We start from the raw sequence: 15,619 nt of genomic DNA on the forward strand, positions 1-15,619 counted from the left end.
AGCACAGGGAAAGGTGGTATTTGAACCCATGAGCCTTAGGGTACAGGCTAAGTACAACTGCTGCAACTGACAACTGCATCACAACAGTTGAAATTTTTGTTAGGGCTGGATTTTGATGGTTGTTCCTAAGAAATACAGCCAGAAATGGCCAATAATGCTGCAGGGGTCTACTGTTATCTTTTGGAAATGGACAGAATAGTCCCACGGGAGGGAGTCTGAAACCTCACAATAACAGGGGCAAAGCCTGTGAATAAAAAGCGCTTTCGGATTGGAGAGTGGCTTTTCTCTTCTTGCAAGGTACAGGCACAGCCTGTAGCTGCAGACAACAAAGACTCCAAGAATAACTATCTGATAGAAGGGAGGTCTGTCTTAAATTGGCTTTTTACAATCCTTAGAAGTTTCTTCGTGATTTGTGTTGTTGCATACCCTTTTTGCCCAATGTTTCAACAACAATAGTGTTTGTTCCCAGTAGTACAAGGCCAGACATTGCAGAAACTCACAATGAAAAAACAACTGGTTCAAGAAGAAAATCACTGCTAGGATTTCTTTACCAATTGTTCTTTAGAATACCAAGCTCCTTTGCCAATGCAGACCTTGCCATTGCAGTGTTGTTGGTACCGATATGGGCAGCCCAAACCTAACCTGTACTGGCGCAGCCAAGTCGCGTGGCCTGTGCTGTATCCGGCACAGGTTAGGAGAAGGTTGGAGATCTCCTTGGGATAAGGGGAATTTTTCCCTTACCCTGAGTAACTAAGTCTGCCCTATGGAGCTACTTGGATCTCTGCCAGTTATATAGTTGGCAGAAGTCCAAACCTCCCCCCCCACCATCCTCCCCATGCCTCTATACCAGTCGGCACAAATCCTACCTCAACCAGCAGCCCTGGATTGGGATGCAGCGTCTGCAGTGTGGCAAAGGTCTCCCTGCTGCGACTGCCGACACTTGAGTTGCCGCAAATGTGCCTTATGGCATGTTTGCAACATTCTAGGCTGGTGTAGCAGCCACTGCACTAGCTAGGATTGTGCTCCAAGGGTCACAATATAAATATTGGAAGCTGCCTTCTACCAAGTCAGACCATTGGTTCATCTAGCTGAGCACTTTCTACACTGGCTGACAGCACCTCTCCTGGGTTTCAGATAGGGGATGTTTGAATTCAGACCTGGGACCTTCTGCATCAGAACAGATACTATCACTGAACTACAGGTGCTCCAGAGGAATTGAGGAAGCTGCTTCTACTGACTCAAACCTGTAATCCTGTGATTTTCAACCTTTTTTTATCTCACGACACACTGACAAATTGTCAGTACTAAAATTGTCAAGGCACACCATCAGTTTTTTTTTTTTACAATTGACAAGGAACACCATGCTGTTGGTGGAGGGCTCACATCTTCCAATGCCATGATAATAAATGATCCCCCCCCCCAAACTCCCATGGCACACCTATAGACCATTCATGGTACACCAGTGTACCATGGCAAAGTGGCTGAAAATGGCTGCTTTAGTCTATTTGCCACTAGTAACCCTGGCAACAGCTCTCCAAGGTTTTGGATAAGGGCTCTTGTCCAGCCCCACCTAGAAGTGGTAGGGATTGAACCTGAGTTCATCTACACGCAGAGCAGGTGTTCTGGCACTGATCTATAGCCGCATCCCCGGTTAGATGAGTCTTCTTTTTCCCAGAACAGCCTCAGTGCACAGATTGCTGCTGCTTGGGAAAAGCAGTTTCATGTGTGCTCTTTCACTTAATCATCCTATCTGTAAATGAAGGAACCAAAATGGGGGGTGGGCATTTTTACAGATTTCTGGAGGACAGGACAGAGGCAAGGGGGAGCAAAACAGGGGGCCTTACCCTCAATGCTGGCTGGCAGCCATAATCTGTTTCAAGTCTCTGGAACTGAGACTATATCATCATAGGGGGCAGGAGGTCTGGTCTAGAGGGTAGAGCCTCCGTCTGCCTGAAGATAACATCCACAAGGTCGCCAGTTCGAGGCCACCGGCACTGTGCGACCTTGAAGCAGCTGACAAGCTGAAGCCGAGCCATTCCATCTGCTCTGAGCGTGGGAGGATGGAGGCCAGAATGTGAAGCCAGATTGGAATGAAACACCTTGAATGTAGTCGTTCTTGAAAGAAAGAACCTTCTTTGAAACTGTAAAAATCCCTATTTAATAAGGGATTTAATAAAGCCTGCCTATGTAAACCGCCTTGAATAAAGTCTTGAATAAAGACCAAGAAAGCCGGTATATAAATACCTGTTATTAATTAATTTATTATCATCATCATCATCATCATCATCATCATCATGTACCTGAGCTTAACTATCCTTGGCAACTTCAGCATTTGGATCCACAAATACATGAACAACAGGAAGGAAATGTGGATTGCTCAGGACCCCTCTTGGTAGAGCTTGATGGTAAGAGTTAAACTGGAAAGAGCCAATGGAAGAGTTAAACTGGAAAGAGCAAAGCCCTGGTCTGTATATATGCCACAGATCCCTGCAGGTGCAGGAATGCAACAGAATTTGGCATGAGCCAAAAACATTCAGCATTGTGGGAGTCTCAAGATCTATGTAACCACTCCAAGTTTCTTAGCCCATATGACTACCAAAGTCTAAAGATGTGTGAGCAAGAGCAAGAACACTTCTAAAATGAGAGTGCTTTGATTACATGAAATGTGCTATATAAATCCAGAGTGTACTTACTGCCCACAATGTGTCTCAAGTAGCTTGAAGTCTTCCTGGAAAGCAGTAGACATTCTTATGCCTGCCGAGCATGAGAAATTTCAGCCTATGTTGCGAGACCCACAACAGGAGCTCTTAACAGTACAGAAAGAAGCATAATTACTGATCCTGGCAGTTCCTGAATACATAGCCAAACCAGTTTACCTGGGAAAATGTGGCCAGACAGTCAGTGCCTGAAGACATCGGAATGAAACACAAACCACCACAAACAAGCTTGTTGTGGGAGCTCCATCATTTCTGGCTCAGCAGCAGCAGTTCACTTGAGGGCTGCCAAATACCCCATGAGTTATGGGGCTGCATCTTCTGGACTTGAAGGCATGCGGCATGAGGCATTCCATTTGCTAGTATCTGAAAGAGGTCAGGCGCCCACAAAGAAGGAACTTAAACATGTGTAACCTAATGTCTTGCAAAACCGTTTAAATGAACTCGGTTCATCCAACAATAAATTGCCAGTTCTCTCAAGACCATTCAATATTACTCCCAAATACAATCGTGAATAAGACTGCCAAGTGCATTTCAGCAGGCATCTTCTTCAGCCATTGTACTTCTTTAAAATATATCACAAACCTAAAGCAGAATGTTTCACCTTCTTGCAGTATTCAGAGCTGCAATATTATAACACAGAGACACGCGTAGGTCTGCAAGTACAGCAATGTACATGCACACGGCTCAGCAATAGGCCCCATCACCTTTGATACCCTGGAATCATGAGGTCCCACACATTGCAATAGAACTATTTCCACTACCATCTTTGCCTTCTCAAGCCCCAATTGCTCTTTCCACCCTGTGCGATATGCCGATTTTCTGTAGGCAGTTCTTCCGTCAAGACTAAAGGATCACAAATTTAAGATAGTTAAGGCATTTAATTCAATGAACTGCAAAGGCAAATTCCTTTCCTACCCTGCCGCCTTTAATCCCTTTTCCCCATTCAGAAGCCACTAGCACCCTGACAAGGAGAACATAACCCCACAAGGGTCTAATTAGACATGATGTTTAACGTGTTTGGCCCTGTTTGTTTGGTTTGGTAAATGACAGATGCAACATGGCCTTATTTGAGTTGGGACCAAGACATGGATCCATATGGGCAGATCTGCTATTGCAATTTACCAAACAAAAAACAAACACACAAGGCCAAATAACATGTTTAAAGTCACGTCTGGACTAGCCCTCGTAGTTAGAAATGCAATTTAGTAAATTAAGAGACGGCAAAGATACTGCAGTTCACAAAAAGTGAATTACGGTGAGCAATGGGTACCGACCTGCCAAGTGACAGATTTTCTTTTTTTAAAAACAACTCTTCCAAGTTTGCCAACTCCCAGAGTATTATCATTAAATCTCACTATTTGACAAACACCTTAAAGCTTAAATTCACAACACCCATGATAACAATCTTAGAAACCTGGGATTTAAGAAGGAAGAGACAATTATCAGAAAATTCCATTGACGACACCAGGACTACAGGCAAGTCAGTGTTTCCCAATCAAATTGAAGCCTGTAATCCTGCTCCTTCAAGCCCTCACCTCATGGAGAAAAGTCCATTAAAATCAGCAGAGTTTTGAGCCAAGCATTCACAGGCCTGGTTTCTAAGGACCTACTTGAGACTACATTACCAAGGCAAAAATCAGGGACATACACTCACGGAACTGGCTGGTTAGATCAGAGGTTCCCAAACTTTCTCTATTTGCAGCACCTGTACAGTTCTCAGTAATTTTTTCAAGGTTCCCCTACAGTTCCACCATTGGGTTTCCTTTTGAAATTTAAACTATCCTGCAGCAGCCCTGTTAGTTTGTTGCAGTGTCCTGGGATACCACAGTGCACAATCTGGGAACTGAGGGGTTAGATGAAAAATCAATCAATAGATGACATAATCAACTACATTTTTATTCCATTTTTCCTTTAATGAATTTAGGACTATAGAGCATACAGTGGACCCTGGATATCCATGGATTCTGAAACTGCAGATTCCTTCATTCACAGGTTCCAAACCCACAGATTTGGGCCCACCTGGACTCTCCAAATCTGACTGCAGCTGCAGTCTGGTCAGGTTCAGAGGGTGATCTGAGGGCCTGGAGGGGGCCATATGCGGCCTCCTTGACACTCAGAATGCCTGTTTCGGGGGGGGGGGGAAGCATCTTCCAGTTTCTCAGGGAAATCGGAAGATAAGTTTTTATGCCCTAATAAGGCATTCTGAGGCCTGGGGAAGCTGTGCTGGATTTCAGTATCCACAGGGGTTTAGGAACAGAACCCTTGTGGATAACAAGAGCTCCCTGTTTTTCTCATAGCAGCTCTGGGAAGAGAGTTAAGAGGAGAGGTGGTGACTGGCCAAGGATCACAGGTAGGCTTCATGGCTGAGAGGGGATTTGGAATCCTCATCAGGCATCCAGTCCACAAGAGCATCCAAGCCTTCCACTGCCCTTGTCACCTAATAATTTCATGGCACAGGTGACATTTAAATCAAGGGACTTTGTAGCTGACAGCTTACAGTGCAATCCTACGCATCACTACTCAGAAGTAAGCCCCACGGTGCTCAATGGCACCTGTTTCCAATTAAGTGTGCTTAGGACTATCATCTTCACCACTCTGTTATACCCATCTCTAAAGCTATTAATGCTTGGTTGTGGACGATATGGGTTTAAATCCTCAGTCAGCTAGGAAACTTGCAGAATGGTCTCAGATGAGGTACCAGCTCTCACTGTTTGCTTTAATGTTAGCCTTGAAAAGAAATACAAAAGCACTTGTATATGGAATAAGCTTTAAAACTTCAATCACGCTGCTTAAATTTCAGTTCCTTATAAAGATTTACTTCCAGACAGAATAATTTTGCTGAGGGTCTTGCTCTTTCCTCCAGAACTTGAAAATTTTACAGGATCAAACTATATCTCAAACAATAGTTGGGAGGGAAGAGACATTGTTTACATTTATCTCTGTATTGGTCATACCCTTTGCAGTCAAGCTGGAGCACCTTCCCAGCACTGATATCATCACGGCTCCTAAGCTGCTTGGCTGAGATGCTTTTGACCCTCCTACAGGCTGAAGAACCTGCCAGCTGCCTCTCCCAACCAGATCCCAGAATGTGCCTCCTGAGGTCTCTGTGTCTAGACTCCCAACCCAACAGATAGAGGGGCTGGGGTGACAAGGAGTGGGGGAAGCAACCCCTAGATGCAGGCTGAAAATCATCTAGTATACTAAGGGGCTATGAAACAAAGAAGATTAACAAAATATAATTGGAAAGGTGCATTATATATAATATTGGAAAGGTGGTCAACAACGAGGTATTTTAAAATGGTGTTATTTATTTTACTCAGAAGTAAGCCCATTGTGTACAGTAAAACTTAGGCTGTAATCCTATCTTACTCACCAGAACATTGTATTGTATTGGCAACCTTCAGTCTAAAGAGACTATGGAATTGCGCTCTGAAAGGTGGTTCTGGCACAGCGTCTAATGTGGCTGAAAAGGCCAATTCGGAAGTGACAATCCCTTCCACACTGGGAGCAAGTGCAGTCTGTCCCTGGTCTGTCTCCCTGGCTATGGGCCTTCCTTCTTTGCCTCTTAGCCTCAGACTGTTGGCCAAGTGTCTCTTCAAACTGGGAAAGGCCATGCTGCACAGCCTGCCTCCAAGCAGGCCGCTCAGAGGCCAGGGTTTCCCACTTGTTGAGGTCCATCCCTAAGGCCTTCAGATCCCTCTTGCAGATGTCCTTGTATCGCAGCTGTGGTCTACCTGTAGGGCGCTTTCCTTGCACGAGTTCTCCATAGAGGAGATCCTTTGGGATCCGGCCATCATCCATTCTCACGACATGACCGAGCCAACACAGGCGTCTCTGTTTCAGCAGTGAATACATGCTAGGGATTCCAGCATGTTCCAAGACTGTGTTGTTTGGAACTTTGTCCTGCCAGGTGATGCCGAGGATGCGTCGGAGGCAGCGCATGTGGAAAGCGCTCAGTTTCCTCTCCTGTTGTGAGCGAAGAGTCCATGACTCGCTGCAGTACAGAAGTGTACTCAGGACGCAAGCTCTGTAGACCTGGATCTTGGTATGTTCTGTCAGCTTCTTGTTGTACCAGACTCTCTTCAGACTCTCACCAGAACAAACACCTCTATAAACGGATGAATGAGCCATGGGCCTTCAACATAAAGATACCCTTTTCTCATTCCTGGAAGAAATTGTTCACAGCCTGTCTGTAAAATTATCAGCCCAGTCCTTCAAACTATGGAGTCCTGTCTCAGATGAGTTTCCAGTTTTAAGTCAGGCTGATTGATAAGAGCACTTTGAGACAGATTGCAAATCACGTCTTCGTGAATAGGAAGCATCAGAGCAGGATCTGCAAGAATATGCAAAGCAAGGAGCCTGCACTTCCACTGGGCAGCATGTAAACACGAGCCTGTGCACATCCGATAAATCTTTATTTAAATGCAGCACTACAGACCATTTATCACGGAGAGGGAGACAGAAGTGAAAAATGCCACTAAGATCAATGCCAACAAGTTTATTACTATCCCTTGCCCTCAGTAACCTACTAATCAAAGAGGAAAAATGGTCAATTTGTTTAAGCCTTCTAATTCCCACAAAAGACACCTACCTGTATCTATTCCGTTGCAACCTGAGCAGCTAACCAAGGGGCCCAAAAACGACGCAAATTCTTGCAATTTTATAAATGAACACTGCACGCACAGGTTTATGGTGGCAGGGGGGTTCTGCGAATACATTCAAGGGCAATGTACTTAAGTTTAAGAGGAGGGTAAGAACTGGATAGTTTATGTGGAACCTTTGCAGTAGGAAAGGGCAGGAAAGAAATTTAACTAAATATAATGTAGATTGTCAAAGGAAAATGAAATCAGACCCAGCACAAGCTACTCAGAAATAAGTCCCATTAGGCTCAATTGGGCTTACTCTCAGGAAAAATGTGGATAGGATTGTAGCCTTATTTTGCTTTTGATCAAGGCTTTGCAAATAATGTCCAAGTATCACAGGATCAGGGCCTACCTATGAGGCCAACTGAGGCAGTTGCCTCAGGCAGCAGACTTGCAGAAGAGTACCCACCTCCATCCTTCCATTCATCTTGACTGCTTTTCTCTCTCCTCCAATCCAGGGAGTGGAAGAGGACAGAGCAGAAAAGGACGTATAGAGGAGAGTGATGGTTTAGAGTGTCCACCACACTTCTTCTGCTACTCCACCCCCTTTCTCTTTTCCAATCCAGGAAGTGGAAGGAGTAGAGCTTAGCACTTCAACAGATAAGGGGGCAGCATTCAGCATGCTGCTTCAGATAACATGCTGACTCTGCACAGAATGAACAGTCCAATCTAACCATGATTACTTGGATTAAGAAACACAGCTGTTAGAACCACTGCAATCTAAGGTATGATCCTGCTAGTGCTGTTGAACAGCTTTTGCAAGTGACATTTGGAAAAGGGATTAACATTAGAAATGTAGAGAACTGGGAACCCCAGAGTCCAAACCAAAAGACTTCTAGAAGAAATAATTCATAAAAAGAATCAACAGATCAGATCAACCAACAAAAGGATACGAGCAGGGTAAGTTGTAGGGGACAAGACTGGAGATGCATAGGTGAAGTTGGTACGAGCCAATCTATTGGACCAAAATGTTAGAAACAGAACAATGATTGTGGTGGGCTCATGTACACAGGGGAGAGGACACACGAGCCCAAGGGTCAAGATGTTGCATAGAACCAGCATGAAACCATGATTCCATGTGATGCCTGGGCTACGGCGTTTTGGACTAGCTTGGGAGAATAAAATGAGAGTGGGGGAGAACTTTATATGCCGCTTTAAATTCCACGGAGGAAGGGCAAATTGAAATCTAACTACCCATAATGGAAATACTACCACCATAGTAATTTGATCAAAATGTGTCATATGAAACAACTCCTTGAATTTAGGTACAATGCACTTCACCAGTAAAAAACCTATCCTCGTCCCCAGTGGGAGACAAGATGTGTCACACTCATACCGTTCTGGGTTCAAATAATTAAAACTGTAACTTACACTCACACTCCAAGATGCTGTCTGAAGTGGTGCAGTTCATCCAACCTGCCACCACCTCGCTGAGCTGCATTTGTACCAGACTGGAGAATTCCTTGCTCAAGGCCATACAATGTACTGCAGGGCTGAGCAAACAATGGAATGGCCATTTCCAAGTCCAAGTCACCACTGCCCGTATATCAAAAAGGAAAGCCAGTTTTAAGCTTTGCCATGGAAGTTGGGCTAACAGCGCAATTCTATACAAGTTAACCCAGTACTAAGTTCCACTGTCTTCAGTGACTGTTACCCTGCACATGCCCGATCTTGTCTGATCTCGGAAGCTAAGCAGAGTCAGGCCTGGTTAGTACTTGGATGGGAGACCGCTTGGGAATACTGGGTGCTGTAGGCTTATACCATAGTCTTTCGAGACTGAAGGTTGCCAACCAGTGGGGCTTATCACACACTATGGTAAATATGTATATGGTTGCAGCCTTAGATTCAGCTTACCTCCAGTGATAAACTCCCTTCACTGGAGTATTTCCCTGTAATAATCCAAAGAAGATGGAACAGTATTTCATGATGACACAGGAAAAGTATCCGACCCTCTAAGCTGAACAGAGTCACACCCTGACAAAAATGTGCTATTGTGGCTGGATTTTTATGATTTCCAGATGAATCTTTATGGAAGATGAAGACAAAAAGGCATGGCCATCCCTGCAAAATATCCTCCTGAAGCCATGAAACGCTTGACAAAATCATCAAACTTGCTCCTCAGCACCTGGAATCCATTTCTCCTCTTTCCTACATTTAAAAAAGTCCAGACCTAGCCTTCTTCGTGAGAAATGAATGCAATTTTAAAACACACTCAAAGAGGGCAAATATCTCCTGCATTCATTTTTTTTGAACATGAAATGCTCCGGATTTGAAACACTGGAGAGCTGGTACTTTGAACAAAACGGTTGACATTATGCCACAGTAGGACAAACATCTATCCTTGGCAAAGGGGAGGAAAGAAGAGGGGAAAAGCCTGATCTTGTCTGATCTTGGAAGCTAAGCAGGGTCAGGCGTGGTTAGTACTTTGATGGGAGACCACCTGGGAATACTGGGTGCTGTAGGCTTATACCATAGTCTTTCGAGACTGAAGGTTGCCAACCAACCAAAGTCCAGCACCCCAACATCATCATCATTGGGCTCTATTCTGTCAACCTGCAGTTCCCACCTTCATTTTTGAATATGGCAACTTTTAAAAAACCCTTCATCATGTATTCTCAATTTATTAATATATTATTTATCTTATTTATATCCCGCTTTGCCTACAAAAGCAGCCTGCAAAAATGCAAGAGTAAATCCACAGAGGCACCAACAGAACCCATAGATCTAACCAGTAAAATCAGTCAACAGATCAGGGAATACAAAAGCAATGGAAAGGGACTCAAAACTGTATAACAAGCCATTAACAGCATTAGAAATAGGACAGGCTTAGCCTCTGTCATTTTACAGATCACACACAACTGTCCAGGAACTAAAGATTCATCCCCTGATGTATTGTCAGTTCTCGTTCTCCGCTAGGTTTAAGTTCCTGGAAAATATAGTGGATACCAAGTTAGTGGATACAGAATCATTGAGCCTATGGGGAAAATGGAGTTAAGTTCCAGGAGACCCTCTTCACCATACACTCCATGAACTTCATGAACCTGAATCTTAACTTGAGGTCTATGGGGCTGGGGAGGGGGTTGCTTCACCCATCCTTCTCCTCCTCCACCTGTCTCTTGGATCCTTCCCGGGACTTGCCCCAGCCCCCAAGCAGCTCTCAGGTAGTCTTCCAGAGACCTCTCATTATTGTCCTCAGAGTCGTGAAGGTTCAGCTGGAGTCCCTGAGATGGTGCCAAAGATGGTGGGGCAAGTCTGGAAGCAACACTAATGTGCCTGATGATTCTCCACTGGCCAATACTTTGATGCAGAAGATTGACCCAATCTAGACAACTTTCTAAAAAATTGAGGAGCTTGCAGCAATTGGCTGGATGTGTTTACTGAAACCCCCTCCTCTTTTGGCTGTATAAGCATCTCTTTCTTCCCCCCCCCCCCGTGCAGTACCACCTTCTACTCATGAGGAGGCCACTGTCTCTTTCCCCCCCTCCTCTTGCAACCTCTCTCACCGCCGTCTGCCTGCTTGTAGCTACCCCAAGCCCTCCACACCTCGAGTGCACAAGCACAGTAGTGGAGGCTAACAATAATAGAGTTGAAAATAATAAGTTAGGTGGCAGGTCTGCCCTTTGCAGATAATATTTACTTATATATTTACTTATATTAATTTAGCTGAAGAGTGCTTTGGCCTCTTGGCTCCAGCAAACCTTGTCCTAACCAGCAACAACCTTGCTGGAGAAACCACAATGAAGAAATAAATTTAGAGGAAGATTACCAGATTAAGCAACCAAAACAAAACCAAAAAGTCGAATGGATAGAACAAGTTCAGAAGTGGCTGGGAGGTAGATAAGCCCCAGTCTGCATCTACCACTCAGAGAGCGACTGTGTTGGCAGCTCTGTGGGAAGTGAATGTTTGTTTCCCACCATGTTGCTAAGCCAAACACCTAAATCCATTTCCCCTAAAAAACGGACAGCATTCAAACCGTACTGAAGTGTCACTTGATAGTTTGGAGTGTGGGAAGGGAAACTTTTTCCTAGAATAAAAAAAAAGTTCCACTCTTCCCTTTCAAGAGAGGCAAAGAAAACAGAACAAGCTCTCACTGCGCCAAAAAGGGCTTTAAAACTCCTGAATCACTCCAGGCAATTGAATTGACACAACACCTCCCAGACGCAAAACAAAGCTTTGGTGGTTGGATTTCCCTTGGCTTTTCAGGGGCAGAGCAGCTGCTGCAGGCTTTGCACAGGTCTCATCTTCAAGGCTGTCACAAGCTTCTCAAACTTCCTCCTAGACGTTTGGATGATGGTAGAGGCTTACTCATGGTTACGAGAAGGAGGCCTGCTTGATTTCCCTGGGTCAAAGGGACTGATTTTCCTGCCTTGCAGAGGACAGTTTTCTTTACAGCAAGAATGTGGGAACAAAAATAGCTGAACAAAAAGGGGCAGGGGCCAGAATGGCCGTTTCTGAAACCCCCAGCTGAAAATTGCTTGGTGCAGGAGGCATCTGTAAAAATTCCTAGACGCGTAGTCAGGAAAGACACACGCACAGTCATCCAGACCCTGCCTCTAGCAAAAGGGGAGATGACACACACACTTCCTTCAAAAGCCCTCTGAGAACAGAGCACATGGGCTGTGCCAAGCCAGAAAGCCCCACAGCACTTGGGAAAAATGATAACCAAAGCAATTTGGCATTCGTCAGGGCTCGGCGCGCAACACTTTTTGCCAAACTTAAAAGAGGAGTCGGTTTGGAAGAAAGGAAAGTGCCAGCCACACATGAGGCAAGATGGAACGGCTGCTTCAAACAGCAGGTGCAGGCAGGCAGAACTCTGCACCCAGCAATCCACCTCCACAGATGCTTCAACCATTTGCACCCTCTCCTATCCTTGCTCCGTTTTCAAACAGAGCAGCAGAGCAGGGCTGGAATGAGGAATCCATGAGAAACATCAGAACTTCCACTCAGGAAGATTTTTGCCTTTTTTGAAAGGGAAGGTGATGCTTCTTCCAGTTTTCTTGTTCTAGCTCGGCTGTATTTCAAAACAGCAAGGAGGGGGAACAGGCTAAGGAAGGGACAGTGGATGGGTGGCTTGAGGGGACTGCCTCCATTGCTGCAGCCAAAGATCATGGCAGCAGAGCAGAAGGAAGAGGACAGGGAAATCTGTCCCCAGCAGCAGCAGCAAGAGTAGAAGATCCAGTTAAAAAAACCCAAGGCAGCTATGGCTGTGTGAAGACATTTGGAAAGAATGCTCTGTTTTATGGGAGGGACTATCAGTTTTTGTTTGGTGTATTTACTCAAAAAATAAGTTCTGCTGACTTCAATGAGACTTACGCCCAGGCAATGGACATTGGATTGCAGCCTAAGCAGCACATTTAGACTTGTTCCTCTCATACTCCCTACCCCCAGGGATGATCAAATTGGCTGGGGGAAGCTGAAAGAGCTAGCACAAAACTGGCATGGGTTCTTCATGCTTCCTCCACCATCTAGCCCAGGGGTGTCAAACTCATTTCATATGGAGGGCCACATAGCATTCATGATGCCTGCTGAGGGCCGGAAGTGATGTAATTAGGCAAGAAGTGATGTCATTAAACAAGTCATAACAAAAAAATAAACTTTTCTCACTTAGGAGCTCATTAGCTGCAAATAAAAGAGAAAATATATGAATCTTGATCATATTTCAAGATATGGGAGAGCCCAGTTTTCATGTGGGCTGCCCTTTCAGCAGTGACCCCTCAGCACTACTCAGCAGTTGAAAGCCTGAGGGCCATATAAAAAGCTTCCACAGGCCACATCTGGCCCCCAGGCCTTATGTTTGACACCCCTGATCTAGCCAGTTGGCCATGACAAAGAGAAATGCTTCACCACTGCTCACCATGAAGGAGACTTCAGGGGGTCAAATAGGTGGGCTTTAAGCAGAGTGGGGGGGGGCCTTGACCAGTGCCCAATTTGGCCGGCTTCTGATGCTGCCCATGTAGACATGGATGACCACCACTATCAACACCTGCTCTTTTAAATGAAGGCTGAATTGTAAGGATGGGGCTATGGCTTAAAGGTAGATCACATGGTTGGCAAGCAGGAAGTCCCCAGCATCTCCAAGGAAGGCTGGGAAAGTCCCATCTGAAATCCTTGAACACTACTGCCAGGCAGTCAGTATAGACAATACTGATCTAGGTGGCCCAGCAGGAGGCAGCTTCAGGTGGTTTTATGTTCAGCTGGGTGGATCCTGCAGTCTGTTGCATGAGGGCAGTCAAAGCTGAGCTTAGACAATAATGACACCAGGCACTTATACAGCACTTTTGAACATGCTATTTTTATAATTATTGTACTACATTTTTATTACTGTCAACAGCTCAAAAAGTGCCCTGTGAGAAGGATATAAATATATTAAATAATAATAGTTACAATGTTCAAAGCACTATCATTATCTGAGTCATTCTTACAACAATGGGTATTATTACCGAGGCTGACAGCTGTCTCGCCAAAGGCCATTTAATAAGCTCATGGCTAAGGGAAGATTTAAACCAGAGATTTGCTGGTTCACAGCTCCATGTGGTTCACTGAAGCACACCAACTAAACTTGATTGGAAATCCCTCAGACCAGCAAGCCCAGAAAGTCCAGCATGACAACAGGGCAGAAGCCCATTTCTGGGGCAGCTTCTTTCATTTCACTCTGAGTATCATTTCATATTTCTCTGAGACCCAGAAGCCTCAGTATGAAGAGCCTTCAACCAAGACCTGAACTTTCCTCACACCTTTTGAAAGACAGCGGAGAAGCAAACAGCTGAGCTGCGTCCTTGCAGGCAGTGCAAACATCCACAGGATGGGTACATTGCTGATTAAAGACAAGCCACCCAGGGTTTGGGGCCTCGCCTTTTGTCAGCACAGACAAAAGGAATGTGTAGAGGAAAACCAATGGCCCTATGAGTAACTACCAGTGGACATCCCCATGCTTCTAGGCTCATCACCACAACATGGAATGTTGAACAGGTGTGGTTGTGTGCAGGAAGGGAGGAGGGCTCTAAACAAGTCTTAGTTTCCCTTTCTCTCTTGTCTTTAGTTGCTTTTGTTCCAGAAATTTTTTTTCAGGTTATTTCAGTACAGAGTGCTACTAACTGAAAGCAACGAGGCTTTTGCAGATGTAGCTAAAAGTATGAACCATGAATTGAGAAGTCCTGAGTTCAAATCTTACCTCAGGCGTGAAGAAAGAGGCCATCATGACCAAGTCAGGCACTGGCCAAGGTCCATGTCCATCAGAGACCAAACTTGGCCAGGCCAACACCTGAATCTTCAAGTACCAATGGTACGGCTAGTGTTCAATGCACCAGCAAGGTGTGCTGGGAGTGTCATAGATGCCTCTGGGCCCAATCCTATTGTTTACTGGAACAACAATAATAGAAATACAAGTGTAAAAAAGTGCAGTTTTAGAGTACGTGTAATAATCTGTAAAATGTGTTCGTTTTCTATTTTCTGCTTTTGTATATAATTATAGCTAACAAAAAGAAATGTCTGTACCAGTCTTCAATCTCTCAAACATACTAAAAATTAAAATGCTCAAACAATACATACATTTTTAAAAAGGCAGCAGAAAGGACAACTGAGCCAATGTAAAGGGCTGTACAAAAGCCCAACTTCTCCAAAGACCTAGGCACATGAACAGGACTTTACCTTGCTCAAAAGGAATTTGGGCTTAGTGGGAGGCAGACCTCCCTGAGTTCACAGGTGAAGTGGCTCTATTGCAGCTTACCACCCACCTTGCCTCTTCATGGCAGGAGGACTCCAAGGTATTTATTCTCAAAATGATCCTCTGAGGTAAGTACAATCTGCAAGTGAAAATGGACTAGCTGCCTCCAACCAAGGGAAACAGAGTAATTGCAAAACAAAGTGAAAACCGTCCCATAGAATCCATCATGGAAGCAGAATCATATGCAGTTTTCCATGTTGGAAAGAGAGGAAGGCAATTCCAAGTTTTTTAGGGCCACTTGGCAGAACATTTTAAAGGCTACATGTAGATTACTTGCAAGAAGCCCAAAGATGTCCCCAACTCTGGTAGCAATTTCTGACACACTGCACATCTTACAAACGATTTATACAAGATGCAGGACACATGAAAAGCAGGATCCTGCGTAGCCCGTTGCCCCTTCAAAGGACTTCTAATCCATGCATTGGCCCTTTGGTGAATTATGGGCATGGCACATGCTCATGTGCCCAGAAGTAAGTGATGCTAGCCATGAAGGCTGCACACTTAGAAGCTGGCTCATAGCTTAAAAGTCCTTTAT

General features: G+C 44.8%; 1 protein-coding gene and 1 pseudogene across 2 annotated transcripts in view; one reads left to right on the plus strand and one right to left on the minus strand.

The window, feature by feature from the left end:
- The window catches only part of PMEPA1 (prostate transmembrane protein, androgen induced 1), a 79,962-nt gene that overhangs the window by 50,244 nt on the left and 14,099 nt on the right, over positions 1-15,619 (minus strand). The gene's annotated exons all lie outside the window — the stretch shown is intronic.
- On the plus strand, positions 8,997-9,116 carry LOC136649793 (5S ribosomal RNA; annotated as a pseudogene).

Source organism: Tiliqua scincoides, chromosome 4, assembly GCF_035046505.1.
Source record: "Tiliqua scincoides isolate rTilSci1 chromosome 4, rTilSci1.hap2, whole genome shotgun sequence".
Classification (NCBI taxonomy): Eukaryota; Metazoa; Chordata; class Lepidosauria; order Squamata; family Scincidae; genus Tiliqua; species Tiliqua scincoides.